The sequence below is a fragment of the Cebus imitator genome, unplaced genomic scaffold (assembly GCF_001604975.1).
Source record: "Cebus imitator isolate Cc_AM_T3 unplaced genomic scaffold, Cebus_imitator-1.0 Scaffold89, whole genome shotgun sequence".
In the NCBI taxonomy this organism is placed as follows: domain Eukaryota; kingdom Metazoa; phylum Chordata; class Mammalia; order Primates; family Cebidae; genus Cebus; species Cebus imitator.
The window spans coordinates 794,776-809,162 of record NW_016107404.1 but is presented as its reverse complement, the minus strand read 5'-3'; the positions used below and the strand labels follow the sequence as shown (position 1 = coordinate 809,162).

Below are 14,387 nucleotides of genomic sequence, written 5' to 3'. Positions count from 1 at the left end.
ACAATCTTCAAATGCAGGACCACAGCCAGTATGTCTCCCTGTGGTCTCCATACCCCATTATTAGTTCCCATTTGATTATTTTCTCCTTGAGGTCAGGAGCTGTGTCTGTTTTATCTTCACAGTCTCAGTGCCTAATCCAATAGTGAGTAGTAAGCACTTAATAAATGTTTGTCCTAAAGAAAGTGGTGATAGCTAGGAGATGACAGCTGGATGATTAATAATAAAGTAATTATAAAGACTCCAATTATTAAACTAGGCATTGGGTTCAACACTTTATGTATAAAATGTGTTTTTCAATATTTTTGAAACACCTAATAGGCATGACTAATGCTGTGTAATAGAAGAGGAACTGAGGCTGAGTGTTAACTGACATAGCAGGGCCACACAGCTAGCAAGCAAGAGGACAAAGTGGGGCTTGAATCCAAGCTTATCTCCGCTTTTAACCACAATGGTAGAATCTAGTGGTTGAGGCCAGCGTTGACAGATGTTCATAGAGACAAGAGCTGGGGTGGGAAGGAAAGGAAGGAGACACTGTGTAAGCAAGGGGCGAAATCCAAAGTTGCTGCTTGGGAAATTGTCCTAATAGATGCACTTCTACCATCACCACCACCCTGAGCTCCATTTCTTTTTTTTCCTCCCTTCTCTCTATCAGTTCTCATCTTGACCCTGATTTTTTCCTTCCAACAGTCAATGGGTGGGTACTGTCTGAATTCCTGAAGGGTTTCTGCTGCTAGAACATGACCACCCAGTGCTGTCTGCTCTCCAATGGCTTAGCACATCAACAGCAAAGGAGGAAGGATGCAGGCTGGAGGTCATGAGATCACAGATGTATGATACACGGATACGACAGCCTCGGCACAGGGCAGGTCGTCAAATGATTTGGTGTTCTCCCTTCCTTTTAAAATTTCTTCTTGCCAGTTTCCCACAGTCTATCCTAATTTCCTTCTCTAGAGGCTCTAATTTTGTCTAGTACTGATTTGGCATTCCTGACCATCATGTGAAAAATGATGCCTCTCAGAAGATGCCATTCTTTAAGAACTTCCTATGGCAATCAGGACAATAAGCTCGCTCCTAAGGCCAGCTCCCACCTTCACCCTGCACTTGTACCTTTCCTTATCGCTGATGCTTCCTCTTTCTCCATCGAGTGTAGGGTTTTGAGTCTCCTTGTTTCATGATTAATGGAGCTTGAGACTTGGTTTCTTGCTTTGAAAGCTACATTGCAATTAAAGGCAGGGGCAGGAAGTGAGATCTGATTTGCTCTCTGGGGCCAAGGCTATGGTTAGGTCTTCAAGGCCAATTTCTAAGTAACTTTGGCTTGGAATCGGAGTACATGTTTGAGGTGAATAGAGAAGAGAGCTATCTCTCAAGTGGCAAAGTCTCAGAGACTGGTGTCTTGGACAGTAGTTTATTGGCTAAATAATAATTCCTTACATGAGTCCAACGTTTCACAGTTCATCAAGTACTTCTTTGAGTATTATCTCATTTGATTCTTGCAACAATGCTCTAGGGTAGCTGGGAAAATACCATTGTTCTCATTTTATAAACATGCTGCATTCCTCAGTAAGGAGAGCAGAAATTATGGGACTTGTTCACAGTCATTCAACCCTTTAGTGTAAAAACCAGGACTGAGCCCAAAGTTTTCTGACTTGTGAAGATCATATGAATAAGGCAGGCATATAACCCATCTGAGAAAATGTCTTCTGCCTTTGGGTATTTATAGAGTATTAGTCTCTTTCCTCATTTCCTTTCTGAATCCTGGGTTTGTGTCTATTTTTTCATTCATGATGCTGGAAAGATAGATAAAAGGAAGTGATCTGGAGAGAAGGAAGAGAAGAACATGGTTCTTGATCTCCAGGGACTGGTTCTAAGGCACGCTTTTGAGGCTGAGGCTGATGCTATTGTGAAACCCAGCATGAAGCATAACCTCATTGAGTCTAACCAGCAGAGGGTGGGAGAACAGTGCCCATCGTCACTTCTGCTTCCTTACCTTCCTCCTTTCCCGCCATGCTTTTGTGGTTTGTAAATTATTTCAGGAAAGGACAGTGGAGTTTTCTAGGCTCTGTCTTCTGATTCAGTCTCATCCATCCCTGGCCCATAAAAAAGTCTCAGAGGGCTTGTTGCTCTAAGAATATGAGGCAAACCAACCACCTCGCCATTTCTAGGCTTGCACATGGGTTTCTGAACTGTCCCCCCACAAGCCCTCCCTATGATCCCATCCATCCAGCCACTATTGCCAGCCCAACTTACTGGAAATCTCTGTTCCTCTAAAGCAGACATTGGCTTTGTTCCCAGAGCCAGACAAAATGGAATTGCTTTCTAAGAAAAACACAAAGGAGAGAATTACATCCCGATCCGACCAGTTGGAAATTTCTTCACAGTGTAATTTTATTTGTTCTTCATCAAGGATTCCTTATCCCTCTTTCTGCAAAGACTGGTCTGCTAGGTTAAGAAAGTAACGGATACTTAATTTTTCCCTAGACATTAAAAAAAAAATCAAACCATATGAATTCTGGTGATTTATAGTCCTAAAAGAGCCCTTCTTGAATAATATTTAAAAATTTAAGAAACTCTGAAGGGCCTCTGGACTATGGCCCTCACTCCCCTACTTCACCCATAGCTCACATTATGTTCTTTCATAGTGTGATTATTGAATTCCACTCACTGCCGCCATCTTTGGATAATGCCATCAAAGAGCATAACTATTCCCCAATCTCTAAGTTCTCCAAAAACCTCTTCGTGTTCTCTTCCCCACTGCAGTCCAGTAAATGCTACATTATTTTAGAGGTGACCTCATTTCACCTTCAAACCATCTTTAAAACTGGCTTTCCCACAGTAAAAGAATTTCAGGCTACGGCTACAACCATTGTGTTTATCTCACACAACATTGTTTTGAAGGCTTCTGTCAACATAACTCAAGCTGGAAGCACTAACCTGAGACTTGATCTATGCTGCTGAACAGTCTAACTGCAGGATATACTGTTTATTATTTTAGTAGCAATGTGAGGATACATGCCAAGCCTTGTTTTAGGTGCTGCAAATGCCAATGTGCCTTTGAATGGTCCAGCCTTAGACTCTAAAGAAGCTCTTATTACATAGATCTTTCTTCTAGATGTCGGTCTTCAGATTATTTAACTATGTATTATTCCTCAATTTTGTATCCATTTTTGCTTCATCTCTTTCCTTTGTCCTAATTTTTTGGAAGGAATAGCAGCAGCAGTGGTGAAGAGAAAGAGCCCAAGAAGGATAGACCTGAATTCTGCTCTTAATTCCTTCACTCTGTGATCACAAGACTTAACTCTTTACTTCTCTCATCTCAGTGAATTTACATGTAATATCAGGAGAATAGAAATGCAAGAGATCCTAGGAATAAAATAATTACTTATTGAAAATAAATAGTCAAAGATGACTATTTTCCAGGTGTTACAGGTGGAAAGGGAAATAAGACTTGGTCCCTGACCCTAGGGGCCTAACAGTCTAGTGGAAAACAATCTTTGAGCCTAGAGCTTTTTCCTTGTACCCAGCACATGCCTTAAACTTCGTGAGTGTTGGAGAACCAAATGTTAATTTGGGAATGGAATTTTGAGCTAGTTCTTTTACCATAATTGCTATTTCCAAGTGGAGCTGATCATCTTTCTACTTTCTATTTCAAGGAGAGAAAGATATATTCTGGTATAGATCCTAGGTATTCTCATCTGACCTGTAAATTGACTTTGCAATCTAGCAGAAAAGACATAAATTAAAATATCCTCTTCTGTTACTGACAAATTCCACACATCTGGACAAGTCATGTCCCTTTTTGTGCTCATTTTATCCCACTGATAATAAATGTTTTGAATTAGATGAGTTTTGGGGCCCCTCCTACTTGAACATTCTTTGAGTTGAAGATCATGGCCACATCACTCAGCCCTACTACTAGGGCCCAGACTCTGTCCTTAGGAGAATGTGTCTAAGCTAAGATATTTGATTATCCCTTTTTCTGCCCCTTTCTCCTTCAATCCATCCCTAGTATCTGTATACCAGATCCACTGTCTTGGGCCTACCATATATATTAGGTTGGTCCCAAAGTAATTGTGGCTTTTGTCATTAAAAGTAAAAAATACAGGGGCACAGGGAGGGGAACATCACACATTGGGGTATGTTGGGGGTAGGGGGCTGGGGAGAGACAGTGAAGCAGGTTGGGGAGGGATAAAACTGGGAGAAATGCCTGACATAGGTGATGGGGGGATGGAGACAGCAAAACACCATGGCATGTGTGTACCTAGGCAACAATCCTTCAAGATCTGCACATGTGCCCCAGCACTTAAAGTACAGTTTTAAAAAAGTAACCACAAAACCCGCAATTACTTTTGCATCAACCTAATACTTCTGCTTCTCAGTTTCTCTGTTCCTTTTTCCCGTCTAGCACTTTTCTTCTTGAAATTGGACTTGTTCTCTCCCTGGCTTTTGCCAATCCTCCTGAACTGGCAAAGGACTCTCAGCTTCTCTCCTCCGTTTGAACCACATCTTGCTCCTGTGAACCCATTTTCTTAAAGACTTTGTAGACTCTTTTTTATAAGCAACACCTATGAACTTCTGGAAAAACTACCTGAGAATGCTATATTTTATGTTTTATACTCAAGTTCCTATAAAGTACCATGCCTTTGTATTTTGGTCATTTCTATTACTGTCCAAGGTTATAAAACCTCATATATATATTGCAGACTGAATGTGTTTTTGAAATAAGAGGCAGAGGAAAATTGTCATTAGAGGTAGTGAAATATAAAGTCTTTTTTCTCTTTCACAGTCTCCCTTGACTTGTCATGGTCGTATTGTTTTTCAACTTGCTATTTAATGTTGTTCTAAATAAAGAAAAATTGAAATGATAAATTACTAGCATAGATTTACCAGTCATCTTAATATTGTACAATGACACTTTTAAATGCAAAAATCAGAGTATTTCACTCCTACAAGGGATCACTGAAATCACACAATTTATACTTCATAGCTTGTACATGCATACATAGTTCATTCTTATCAGAACACTGTAAACACTGCACCAAACCAGTTCAAGAATTTGTACTTTCCTTCTTAATAATACGCGCATTCTATCAACACTCTCTGCCTTTGATTTACTGATGAGTAAGAGAGGGCTGAAAAGAAAAGGCGCTATACTTTGCTCTATCTTTCTCTTTCCTTCTATGGTATCATTTTCAGTGCGAGTGGTTGACTAATAGAGGAAGTAACATGAGTAACAAAGGATATGACAGAGTCCCTTGTTAATTCTTTTTGTTAGAATGTCCTTGCCCTCTTTCTGGTTTGAATGAAAAATGTGGCCTCCTGGGACTGTCAGTGGTGTGGTCCCCACATTCTTAGTAGTAGACATAAGTAGACACTCATATATGCAAGTTTATTCTGATGAATCTACAATGCATAGGAGCTCAGAGGGGCCTCAAAGCAAGTACAAGGTGAACATGTTATGTCTTACCATGGACTTGCTTTGAGGCCCCTCTGAGCTCCTATGCATTGTAGATTCATCAGAATCCTGCTCATGGGATTTCATGAACATTATATGCAAATAGGACAGCAAGAAATATCAGTAAAGGCTTTTACTGTAGCTATCTCCTCTGCTCCTACACATGCTCCATGGTACCATTGGACTTCACTTACAAATCACAAGTACAAAGACAAAATTACTAAGAATTACTAAGAATTTTAATTTCAAGATGGCAACAGAGCATTAAACCAAAGATGAAGTCCTTCTGAGCGTGGGGTTTGCGAGACAGCACTGGTGGCACTCTCAGGAGCTTGCCTTGGCCAGGTCGCACCCTTGAGTCCACTGAAACCCGAATCGCACCCTACTCCTCTATGCTCTACTGACTCCAGCTGAATTCAAGGAGTTACAGTTTGAGACTCTCCATTCCACTTGTGGTGAGTAGTTTTAAATAAAATATGCTCACAAATTATTTAATATACTTTTCTTTAAGAGATAAAGTTTAATTCCTTTCAAGTGTGGACTATTTTTAGTGACTTACTTTTAAAAAAATATTATAGGGCAAAAGTGATGAAGTATGACTTCCAAAAATTGATCCTGGAAATTATGGCATCTTCCATCTTCCTGTCTCTCCTGGATCTCTTGCTCTGAGGAAGGACATCTGCCCTATCATGAGGACACACAAGCTTCCCATGGAGCGTGCCACATGCAAAGCAACTGAGGCCTCCTGCTAGTGACCAGTGAGGAAACGAGGCTTCTTGCCAATGACCATGTGAATGAGCCATCTTGAAAACAGATCCCCTAACCTCAGTTTAGCCCTTCAGGAAGCTGCAACTTGGCGAAGTCCTAACTGCAACCTCATGAGCGACCCCAAGCCATAGGCACCAGCTAAGCTGCTCTTAAATTCTTGACTCAGAAACTTTGAGATCATGACTCTTTATTGTTTTAGGCCTCCAATCTCAGGGGTAATTGGTTATGCAGCAATAGATAACTGATATACCACTATTTTCAAGCAGGACTATAAGCCTGGTACAACCCGAAATGCCAAAGTATATTCAAGAGTTTTCTTGTCCATGTTCGGAAGCCTCAGAAGACCTCAAAATGAAAAGCAGACAAGCCTCTACTCATAGAGTACACATTAAACGATACAATATTTGGCTTTTCTAGATGCTTTGTATTTTTAGGAACTGTACAGTACAACCAGGGCTCATTTCCTTGCCTTGATAACTGCTGGTTGCCCCTGAATGCCACTCTCACCCCCATATGCTCACCAAAGGGAGGAGAGTTGCTCACCTGATTGGTGGGAGTCATGGCAGATGACATAGGTCCCTGTGCCACAATTCTGCCAGCCTCAGAATTCACCTGTCATTTGGAGGAGCAATTTTGAATCACATTCTCCACTGTTCCTTGCAGGCCCCCAGCAGTATAAGCCGCTGCAATGCAGAGTGAAAATCAGCCGAATTAGACAGCCGTGAGCTTGCTTTCCCCATCTCTACTTCACTCCCCTTTCTTTTCCCCCTAACTTCCTGGGGTCACCTCTTGAGGACCTTGGTGAGAGCAGTGGACCAAACCAAGACAACTGGTCAGTCTGGTGTTTTGGGTTGGAGCACGCCTTACAAGTCGGTGAGATTACTACCCCATAAAAAGAGAGGAAGTAGAGATCTCTCCCAACTCTTGCTTCCCTTATTTGGCAGTCTAACCTATGAGGCAGCCTAAGAGGCTAAGTGGCCTAGACTAGTTCAAGCTCTAAGGCAAAAATATGTTTCCTCTTGTTCATGACATTATTTTTTTCTTGTCACTTAGGAGAATGCTTCAGGCTGGCCTTTTCTTACAGTACCAATGCTAAGTCTCCACCCTGAGTTTGGAAGTTAATTAGAAAGAAGAGAAGCAGAGGCATATGAAGAAACTAGCAACATAGAGGTGCCTAAAACGGGGCCAGGGATGAACTGTAACTGCCCAAAGGCTGGCATTAAAAAGTATAGCCCCACATGGAAGACTAGCCCCATCATCCTTAGCAGGTGGTCTGGGCTGCTTGTTTTGCTGTCCAGGGGTGGCTTGTGCCTCTAGGCAAGAAGCAAATGGCATTGTGGTTAAGGATGAAATTGGATTATAAGTAAAGCAGATTTATTTAGGGAACAACTGGAATTGACAAGACAGGTTATTGGGCCTGGCTTTAGCAGCTTTGGGGCCCAGCAGTTTTGGAGTAGCTATTTTGTCTGTTGATTTTAACAGTATTGGCAGCAACCATTAGGTTTATCAAGAGCGGAGTCATCTAGGGAAGAGGTACTGAGAAAGCAGGTGTCTGATATTGATGGAAATGGAGGTTAAAGGGGTGTTTTTTATCTACCTAAAAGTACTGAGGAAGCTTCTCTTCTCCGGAGTCTTCAAGTTGTTTGCAGAGAGGGTGTCACTGTTAAGAGAGTCAGCAAAGGCTCATTCCCAGACAGGCTATTTCTCAAGCATGGCTATTGACCTCAAGGCTTGAAGCTCCTGCAGGGCTCTATAGTGTGACATTTTCGATGGTGAGGCATCAGCGCAAGTTTTCTCCTCCATCCTGCCCTGAAACAGGGGCTGAAGAACTGTCAGGTTTTTTAGGGTATAGGGAGGAACCTTTCATGTCATGCCCATGTCAGTCCAGAAAGGTAGAACTTTTTCTCAACATATTTGAGAGGGAAATTCTGACTCTCCATCTTCTGTGGCAGATACAGATTCACCTGATTTTGTATTCATTCATTTATCCATTTATAGCATGCATTTCACTTTTTTCAGCGAATTATGTTTCTTTTTCTGTGAATTGTATTTCTTTACTATGCTTATTGACTTTGATTCTCAAATTGTCCAGGTTTGTTCAGTCTAAGCCCTTTCAAGCTAGTTGCTGTGTCCCTTTGACATATCTACATCATTCTTTTAACAAGTTCTCACTTTTCTGGCACAATACCATATTTTCAACTCATCTTGCATTTTTTCAGAATCAACCATTTCTCAAAAGGGCTTGATTCCTTTTAATGGCAAATGGCATTTTGATTGATTGCTACAGGGTACCATTGTTTCTAGGGCCTGTCAGCAGAGACAGAGAGCAGATGTATGTACACACATACACTCATAGATGCAAGTTTATGTGTATACGTATGTAATATCCATGTCTATATCCACAGGTATACCTGAAAGATGTTGTGCAATAAAGCAAATATTACTATAAAGCAAGTCACATGAATTTTTTGGTTTCCCAATGCATATAAATTGTAGTCTTTTGAGTGTACAATAGCATATGTCTAAAAAGCCGATGTATATACCTTAATTAAACCATACGTTATTGCTAAAAAATTCTAACAATCGTCTGAGCCTTCAGTAAGTTGCAATCTTTTTGCTGATGGGGATTCTTGTCTCATTGTTGATGGCTGTTTACTGATGAGGATGATTATTGCAAGGATAGGGTGACTGTGGTAATTTCTTCAATTAAGATAGCAATGGAGTTTGCCACATTGATTTCTTCCTTTCACAAAAGATTTCTCTGTAGCATACAATGCTGTTTCATAGCATTTTACCCACGATAGAACTTCTTTCAAAATTGGAGTCACTTTTCTCCAACCCTGACACTGCTGTATCAACTAAGATTACGTAATACTCTAAATCCTTTGTTTGATTTCAACAATGTTCACAACATCTCATCAGAAGTAGATGTTATTCCAATAAACCACTTTATTTGTTTATCCATAAGAAGCAACTCCTCGTCCATTCAAGCTTGATCCATTCAAGTTTGAGACTGCAACAATACACATCTTCAGTTCTACATCTAACTCTAGTTCTCTTTCTTTTTCCACCGTGTCTTCAATTACTTCCTCCACTAAAGCCTTAAGCTCCTCCTTAAAGTCATCCATGAGGGTTTGGAATCGGCTTCTTCCAAACTCCTGTTTAAGTTGCTATTTTGACCTTTTCCCATGAATCACAAATGTTGTTAATGGCATTTAGAATGGTGACTTTTTGCCAGAAGGATTTTGATTTACTTTGCCCAGATTCATCACAGGAATCACTGTGATGAATCTCTTTACAAAATTATTTCTTAAATAATAAAACTTGAAATTTAAAATGACTCCTTAATCCACAGGCTGTAGAATGCATGTTGTGTTAGTAAGCGTGAAAACAGCATTAATGTTTTTGTACATCTCCATGAGAGCTCTTGTGGGACTGGGTACCTTGTCAATGAGCAGGAATATTTAGAAATGAATCTCTTTTTTTCTGAGCAGGAAGCCTCAACAGTGGGCTTACAATATATAGCAAACCATGTTGTAAACAGACTTGTTGTCATCCAGGTGGTGTTGTTAGAACACAGGCAGAGCGGATTAACATAACTTTTAAGGGATCTAGAATTTTCAGAAAGGTCAATGAGCCACGGCTTCAACTTTAAGTCACCAGCTGCATTAGCCTCTAACAAGAGAGTCAGCCTGTCTTTCGAAGCTTTGAAGCATTTACTTCTCCTTTCTGGCTATAAAAGCCTTAGATGGCATCTTCTAACCTCAGGCTGCTTTGTCTACACTGAAAGTCTGTTGTTTAGTGTTGCCACCTTCATCAATGATCTTAGCTAGATCTTCCTAAGATAAGACCAGAATGAAGATCTTCCAGATAACTGGCTGTAGCTTCTCTGTCAGCACTTGCTGCTTTACCTTGCACTTCTATGTTATGGAAATGTTCTTTCCTTAAACCTCAGGAGCCAACCTCTGCTAGCTGCTTCTGCAGCTTCTTCACTTCTCTCAGCCTTCAAAGAGTAGAAGAGAGTTAGGGAATGAAATGCCGTGGCTGGTTCCATCTTCTATCCAGAACACTAACACTTTCTTCGTATCAGCAATGAGGTTGTTTCACTTTGTTATTATTTGTATGCTCACTGAAGTAGCACTTTTAATTTCCTTCAAGGACTTTTCTTCTGCATGCGCAATTTAACTGTTTGGCATAAGAAGCCTAGCTTTTGGGCTGTCTGGGCTTTTGACATCCCTCCCTCACTAAACGTTATCACTTCTGGCTTTTGATTTAAAGTGACAGACATGTGACTGCTCCTTTCGTTTTCCTGATTTCAGTAAAATTGTGTCTCAGGAAACAGGAGGCCCTAAGAGAGGGAGGGAGGTGGGGTAACGGCCAGTCAGTGGAGCAATCAGAACATATGCAACATGTATTGATTGAGTTCATCTTCTTAAATGGGCACAATTAGTGGTGGCCCAAAAGAATTACAATAGTAACATCAAATATCACTGACTACTGGTCACCATAACAGATATAATGATGATACAGTTGAAATATTGTGAGAATGACCAAAGTGTGACACAGAGACAGGAAGTGACTTCAGAGTGCTGAAGAAAATGAGGCCAATAGACTTGCTGGATGTAGGGTTGCCACAAACCCCACATTTATAAAACACATAGTATCTATAAAGTGAAATAAAGGTAAGCAAAGGGCAATAAAATGAGATGTGCCTGTATATAATCTATATCTAAATAGATATAGATTTCTATATTTCTAAATCTATAGATATATATTTCTATATTATTTTATTATATTATATAGGTTTCAATATATTATTTCATTACCATCCAGGTATAGTAAAAACTATTATTTCCACTGATACCTTCAATTTCAATTCAGTGACGTGGGATTCATGCTACCCTTCCCCTTGTCCACAGTTGGAGCTTCCTAATCCAACAGCAAGAAACACAACACCAATTTTCCATAGTACATTTACTTATTTACTCAACACACAAAAAGCATTTTCAAAATTGCTAACCCACACCTCTTTGAATAAAAGAAGCCTACTAACTAGCATAGTTTTTTCATTTTAAGTCTCCTGAAAACCTGGCATGAAGATTTCAGCAAACATATCTTACAACATGAGAAGGAGGAGTCTAATCAGACGGAATACAAGTATAGAATCAATGACAGCATGTACTCAGTTTTAGTTCCTAGGAGGATTTTGTTTTTCCTTTTTTTTTTTCAGCATGAAGATTTTCTTTTAATATTCAGTTGTTTTTTTTTTAAATAGATTTTTTTTTTTTTTTCATTGCAGCACTGTTTACAATAGCAAAGACCTGGAACCAACCCAAATGCCCATTGATGATAGACTGGACAGGGAAAATGTGGCACATATACACCATGGAATATTATGCAGCCATAAAAAATGATGAGTTTGTGTCCTTTGTAGGGACATGGATGAACCTGGAAACCATCATTCTCAGCAAACTGACAGAAGAGCAGAAAATCAAATACCGCATGTTCTCACTCATAGGCGGGTGTTGAACAATGAGAACACATGGACACAGGGACGGGAGCACTACACACTGGGGTAAGTTGGGGGGAAACAGGGGAGGGACGGTGGGCAGTGGGGAGCTGGAGAGAGATAGCAAGGGGAGAGATGCCAGATGTAGGTGATGGGGAGGAAGGCAGCAAATCACACTGCCACGTGTGTACCTATGCAACAATCTTGCATGTTCTTCACATGTACCCCCAAACCTAAAATGCAATAAAATAAATAAATGGGAAAAAAATAGATTTATATTGTTAACTGTTTGAGACTCCATTGTGATTCTCTCATTTACTTAAAAACTTGCAGGGATGCCTCTAACTTTTAGTGTTATATGTTATAAATAAAAAAAGATGGTGCTGGTGGATATAAGGAGAGGCCAGAAATCATTTCAACTATTCCAAATGCTGAATGAAAAATAGTACTTGATTTATGCTGTTTTAAAAATAAAAAGTACTGATAAGCCCTCCATGACACTTAACCTTAAAAATTATTTGAAATATATTCTTTTATTTGTGTAAGGGAAGTACAAACGACTGATAAATACCAACAAGATTTAAAAGCAGCTTAACTTAAAAAGCACGAAGAGATTCTGGCTTGCAGTGATGAAACCTCAATGTTTTTATAGTTACTGGGCTTACTAATGTGATTATTGAGTTTACAGATTTAAAAAGAGTCACTGAAAAGTTAAAGTATCTAGTGTTTTTATGAATTCAAACTTATGCTGCCTCAGAAATCCCTGGGTGGTAACATTGAAGTACTTAAGGGGCCAGTTTGAAACATTGATGAGTCACAATGATTAAAGAAAAGGGATCAGTTTGCAAACAGTCATAAAAAGACAAGGTCATTGAAATAATTACTCATTAGCGTATTTCCTCTCCAAAAAGTAATTTTATATGGGTTGAATTTTTCAGCTTTACTTTACTTACGGACAGATTTAATATCATGTGGCTTTGTATTTATTACAGATATGTGGAACTGTAACCAAATATATTATTCTTTTTTTTTATTCTATAAAACTTTCCTTGTTGATTGCAAAATACAGGTCTATAAACAAAACCCGTAAAAAAAGTGACCTGATTGTCTCATTTAATTTGTTGTGGTTGTTGTTGAATTCTACTTTGTCTGACATCAATATCGCTACACCTGCTTTCTAGTTGTTTCCATTTGCTGCTATACTTTGTCTATCCTGCTGCATTTTTCCAAATTATTTCAATTTTGGTTTTTTAAAAATAATCAGTACATAGTTGAAGCTCGTATCTTCACCCACGATGAAAATATGTGTGTGTGAGTGTATAAATATGTAAATATATATATTTATATACACACACACATATATTTATCTGGGGAACACACACACACACACACACACACACACACACACACACACACATATTTATCCAGGGGAAAGCAAGAATGCAGTCCCCCCCTACCACAAATTATGCAGTTGAGTTTCTCACATTCAGGGAAATCACAGAGGTCAGCACAACTGGAGCGCAATGGAAAAGCCTCGCCCTGGGAAAACCACCTTTGTGATCATAGTATCTCCCTTGCCAGGTAAGTATGAAAATGTTTTTTAACAAGTGGATTGTCTATTTACATTTTTTAATAAGATGAATATGTTTGGTGTAAACTTTGCATTATTTTTACATTGTCAAAACTTATAACACATGCTACATTGAATATATTATATAATATCTTATTCTTTCACTCTTGTTTCCTCTTTTGTCTTATATCTATAATTAAAATAGATTTAAAAATCACCAGTGATAAATTTTCCTCATTAATTTATTGCTGGATGAATTTTACCTTCAAATAGCTTTCTCTAAAGGGGCTCATGGATACAAAATTTCCTGAGCTCCTCCATGTTTAAAATTGTTTTCTCTGTTGCTCTGATACTTGACAGGCTTTTTTTTTGTTTTGGGTTTTTTTTTTTTGTTTTGTTTGCTTTGTTCACCAGTTCTAGAAAACAAGAAATGGACACCTACATTTAGAGTAGATGTTTTTCTTTCTGATAGTGGTTTTTGTCATCATTTTTAGTCTGGACACTATCTCTGTTATTCGGTCTTTCAAAATAGTAAATTTAGACATGCACTGAATGAACAATTGGCCAGATAATAAATGGGAAAGTATTCTTTTCCCAAAATTATATTTGCCTAAAATAAAAGATGAAGCCAAATATCCTCATCATAAAATAAAATTAAGGCATACAAAATTTATTCTGAAAGTTTGTTTAAAAATTTAATCATAATTATCAATATTGCTGTTGAAATATCTGTTAAATGTTTAAAATTTGAATTATAGTGCAAGAATAGTATTTTCTCAAAAGAGTGAGCTATTTTATTGCTCTTACAGTCATTATCTGAACATTTGTAATATTAAGTAGAACTTTTCATTTGTGATCAGTGGGGAAATATATTTTTTAAGTACTTAATTTTTTTTCTAACATTCTTTCTTTTTTGCATTTAATATTCTTTACTCTGTCAATATAGAATGTATAAAGAATGTTTTCTTTTCTCCTTAATACACCTTGAGATGACAAAGTTAACACCATGCTTTTAATCTGCTCTCAAAACATATAAAAATTAGTAAATGATATATTTTTCCTTAGTGAATCATGATCTATATGGGATT

The 14,387-nt window shown here is 38.7% G+C and overlaps 1 non-coding gene across 1 annotated transcript; it reads right to left on the bottom strand.

Annotated features, from left to right (window-relative positions):
• Positions 1 to 13,154: 13,154 nt before the first annotated feature.
• LOC119472206 lies at positions 13,155 to 13,318 on the bottom strand. The gene has a single exon (XR_005201326.1). It is a non-coding gene; the product is annotated as a U1 spliceosomal RNA (small nuclear RNA).
• Between the last annotated feature and the right edge of the window lie 1,069 nt (positions 13,319 to 14,387).